The sequence below is a fragment of the Panthera pardus genome, unplaced genomic scaffold (genome assembly GCF_024362965.1).
Source record: "Panthera pardus isolate Hobbes unplaced genomic scaffold, ASM2436296v1 HiC_scaffold_6, whole genome shotgun sequence".
Lineage (NCBI taxonomy): Eukaryota > Metazoa > Chordata > Mammalia > Carnivora > Felidae > Panthera > Panthera pardus.
Genome location: NW_026526991.1, coordinates 261,697 through 266,853, shown reverse-complemented (window position 1 = coordinate 266,853; position 5,157 = coordinate 261,697).

The following is a 5,157-nucleotide window of genomic DNA, read 5'->3' as shown; positions in this document are numbered from 1 at the left end:
GGCCTGCCGGGAAACCGGAAGTCTTCAGGGAGCCGCCACGTCAAGAAGGGCGGAAGCGGCAAACACTTGAATTTTTCTTCCTTCTTCAAATAGAGGCTGTATAAGGAAGGAGGAGTCTGTAGTGCTTGCGCAAATTCAGAAGGAAGAGTGAACTGCTTCGGCATGACAAAGAATGGGCAAAGAGAAACCAGAAATGATGCCGCACAAAAGATGGCTGACAGCTTCCTCTGGCGACTTCTCGCAAGAAAGGAAGTTCGGGTATGGGGGCCTGATGTCGGATTTAGGTGTAAGCAGTTTGCCTGCAGCAAGGAATGTTTTCAAATGTTTGGCTTCGAAAGACTAAACTTACTGGTTTAGAAGTTGAGACTTGGTCCCATGCAGCTAGAGGTCATTGACACAAGGCGCCTGCCAACTTTGGACAATAAGGTTGGAGCAGGCAATGGGAGGCCCACTGTGATGTGGGGCCCTAGAGGCGGCCCTGCGACCCACCCCTGCAGCTTCCAAGCTCGGGTTGTGGTCTTTTTCCAATCGGGAGGTGGGGTGGGTGCGCCTCCTGGAGAAGTTCCTCGAGTTAGAGATGGGGTTCTAAAACAAACCAGCGAAAACCGGCATGTGGGCCAAGGGCCTTAGTGTGGTCATCTACCCAGCCACGACACCTAACAGAAATCTGGATTCCAGTCCCTGCTCAACTGCGGATATGCTGTGTGACCAGGAGTGTTCCTCACCCTCCTTAGGCCCCAGCCTCTGCTTCCTCTTTTAAAACAGCTACTCCAGCTTTTTCCCTGCCAGGCACAGTCCACCTCGGGTTTTTCGCATTCACATTTAACCTGGTGTCGCTTATAGAATGCAGTCCTCCCAGATAGGTGCAAGTTTCACTCTGGTTCTACCTTCCGTTCTATGAGCATCCTATTTAGAATGGCGATGCCCTGCCCCATCCCAGCTCTTTGTGTCAGGTTTTTGCTTTGCCTTCCCTTGGAACTATCACCAAGAGGTGACAACCATCACGGCGAGACAGGGAAACTGAAGGGACTCCATTTTTAGAAAGACTGCTTCTCTGCTGTTTTTCTGCTAGGCCACATTTACTTTGGTTTGTATTGCACCTTGCGTCTCAATAAACCAAAGAAGCTATGTTCCCACTCCAAGGGGAAAGCAAGAAAGTTAATCATTCTCTGAGTTTCTTCTTAGGCCCCCAAACACCTGATAACATCTGAGCAGATGAGGATCCCAAACATGTTCCAGGACATCAGCTTCAAACAAACCTCAGCCAAAGCTGGCATCAGTCCCTCCTACCTAAAGTGATTTATGAAATAACACCTGTTGTTCACCTGTCACTCGCCTTTGTCATTCTTTTCCTGGGCCCTTTTCTGATATAATAAACAGATAACCCCAAACAACAGAGACTCACTCTCCTTTCCTTTCCAGTCTCCCAGATACTCCATCTACTATACTCTATCTCGTACACTTTCCAGTGAACTGTTTTCATTTCCTCCTTGCTCATGTTTCATGTTTCCTCCTGGCTCTTGGTTTCATGTTTGGATCATGCCCCAAGCCAAGGACCCTCTTGGCTGGTCGTGCAGGGCCCCATCTGGGTCCTCAGACCCAGCCGGCCAACATCAGTAGAATTAAAGCTTAAAATTTAGGGACCTTTGGTTCCCCAAGACTCTTCTGTGGCTTGAGGAGGGTCTCAGCAATGTGCTCATATGGTCCTTTGCTTCTGTAGATTTTCTTTTTTAAAAAAATTATGTATTTAAGTAGTCTCTACACCCAACGTGGGGCTCGAACTCACAACTCCGAGATCAAGAGCCACGTGCCCTACCAACTGAGCCAGTTAGACACCCCTGTTTCTGTAAAATTTGCAAAAGTACTGTTTTTACAGCAATTGCTTAAACCTCTCCGTCTAATCTGATTTCTCCTGTGTCATACTTCCCTGTGTCATATTTAGTGGCGTTTGGGACTCAGCTAGAGGAAATCCAGCTGGGAATCTCTGAGTTTAGTAGAATATATTTATGTGATACTCTTCGGTGTGTGAAGTTTTTGCTGGCCTTCCAGTGTGTAAGATATACCCACCACTCACTGTAATCAATGAGTGTCTTCAATGAAAGGATTATTTAAGGTTAATCAGGGCACTAGGAAGCTTGAAATTACCTGAAAAATTACATTTCATATGACAAAAGTTTGATACAGCTTGCCCCCAACTTTGACAATTCTCAAAATGTTCATGACATTACTGAAAAGGAATTGTGGCATCGGAAGTAGTTTTCCTAAATTATCAATAATAAAAATGTTTACACCTGAAACTAATGTAACACTGCATGTTAACTGTACTGGAACTTAAAATGAAAATAAAAAGTAATTAAAAATTTTTTGATCTAACATGCTAGAGGAAAAATTAAATTATTTTTCCATTCTCATTATCGAAAGTGACCATACAAAATTGTTATCTAAAGAGGTGATCAAAGCATATTCAGCTTAAAAAGGAAAAAGAACTATGGAGGTGTTTAAGAAAACTAACAAATATGTTTCTTTTCTGGATTTTGTGATGTTTGTGTTATTTGCCAGATTTTAAAAATGTATTTCTTTTGAGAGAGACAGAGAAAGTGCGAGCAGAGGAGGGGCAGACAAAGAGGGAGAATCCCAAGCAGGCTCCACGCTGTCAGCGCAGAGCCCATATGGGGCTCGAACTCACAAATCCATGAAATCGTGACCCGCGCCGAAATCAATTGTTGGACCTCAACGGACTGAGCCACCCAGGCGCCCCCATTTGTCAGGTTTTTAAGGTCACAAATTGCAATCTGTAATGGCATGATTTCTTGCACAATTTGTGTTGTGATTTCTCATTCTAAATAAATAGTTTCAGGGTGCCTGGGTGGCTCAGTGGGTTGAGCATCCAACTCTTGGTTTCAGCTCAGATCATGAACTCAGGGTTTGGAGTTCGAGCCCCGGTGGGACTCTCCCAGTGTGGAACCTGCTTGAGATGATCTCGCTCCCCTCCCCCACTCGTGCTCTTTCTCCCTCAAAATAAAAATGAACTTAAAAAAATAAAATAGGTCTCTTTCCTACCTAGTTTTGTTTTTGTAATTCCCTATTATTTTTAAAATTATTTATTTATTTATTTATCTTAAGTAGGCTCCACGCCCAGTACGGGGCTCGAACTCACAACCATGAAATCAAGAGTCACACGCTCTACGGGTTCTCTATCTATATCTCTATCTATATAGTGTATATCTTAACATGTCCCAATGGAGCTTCTGACTTTCTGCCTCAACCTTGTTCCTCCCTCAGTATTTCCCATCTTGGTTAGGGGCAACTTTAATTTGTTCGTATGCTGAGGCCAAAGTCTTCAGAATCACCCTTGACTTGACTCTTGTAACACACGTTCAGTGCATCTGCATTGTTAATGGAAAATCAGTACTCCAAAGCCAAAGAAACTGCGGACAGACCAAAGCTCCTGGAACAATTTTACCCGGGGGAGTCGTCGAGAGGGTTCAGCCACTGAGAAGCTGCCCCGATTCTCTTGATCTTCTTTTGCCTGGGATTTGACACCGGAAATTCTCTGACTCAGAAGAGCCATGACTTATATTTTGCAGTTGGCCTGGTCTCTTCAACAGGATTCCTTTCGAGCGCCACTCCCCGAGAACCCCGCATTTGTCTGTAGATCACTCACTGTTTCATTCTCCGGGGCATGGTCTCACAAGCCCCTGTCACCCACGTTTACTGCAGTCGTATGTGGGCCCTGGGAGAGCAGTAGCTCTCAGAACCAGAGGCTCCTTAGTACATGGAGTCCGCTAGACAGAACAACACAACACAAAACAAAACAGTGAAGCATCAGGCTGTTTCCTGACATGTTAGGTTGTATCCCTTCTATCACCATGAACATCAAGACAATTGTTCTTGCCCACTGTTCCCAACAAAAATTGACCTGAGTAAATTTAAAGATCAAATTGACTTTATTCAACAATTCATCAATGGGGCGGTAGCCCATCTGGCAATAGAAAAGAGCTTCGCTGGGATGCAGACAAGGAAAGGTTTTAAAAGGTGGAGAGGAAATCATTAGCAAAGAATGCACACTTTGGGGGCACCTGGGTGGTTCAGTCGATCAAGCATCCGACTCTCGGCTTCAGCTCCGTTCATGATCTCACAGTTTGTGGATTCGAGCCCCGCATCAGGCTCTGCTCTGACAGCGTGGAGCCGGCTTGGGATTCTCTCTCTTCCCTCTCTCTGTGCCCCTCCCCTGCACTCTCTCTCTCTCTCAAATAAATAAGCTTAAAAAAAAAAAAAAAAAGAATGCACACTTCAGGCAAGGTCTCCTTGTTAAGGGGAGCAGCAGATTATCTCACTAGTCCTGACCAGGTAACTGGTTAAAGGCTACATTCCTGGGGCAGGGAGTGGGGGTTGAAGTGGCAATTAGCTTGGGTGTTGAGTCTTGGTTTGCCAACGTAGGGCTTAGCACAAGTGACTCCCTTTGGGGCCTGTCGTCTCTTTTTTAACACCAGAAATAAATAACCACGTTTCTGAAAACACAGGGCCCCCTCTCTGTAGCCTGAAAGAAAAATTCTCAAATTGTTGAAAATATCATTGTCACGTCTCTATCTCGATTGGGGTGGTTGTCACACGAGTATACGCACTTGTCAAAAATCATCAGCCTTGTACACTTCGTATGTGGGAATTCTACTGTAGGTCATTCATACCTCAAAATTTTTGATTTTTATATTATAAGTAACATTCGTAACAAATAGCTAACCAAACAATTTTGGAACTTATGTGATGACAAAACGTTAGCACCTTTAAGAAATTAAAAATACGATTCTCCAAACTTTGTAATAAATTATCAGTTGTTAAAAAAATGATTATAATACCCATAAAGAGTAAGCTTACTTAATCGTTAATGAAGGAACCAACACTATGACAGAACTGGTTTGGAAAGAGTTTGAGAAGAGTTAAAGGAATAATGAATTATGATTGCCAATCATATTTCATACCCTATAGGATAAGAAAACTGTAATCTTTGGGATTATTTTCTCCATCAGGTATGCAAAAATGATTGCATCTTATCTGTTTCCTCCAAGGGAACTTCCAACTCTGTAAAACACAGAGTTGGAAAACATCACTGGATCCTCATCAATTGTTAGGGTTAAATTTCCCCAGAGTCAGATGGCC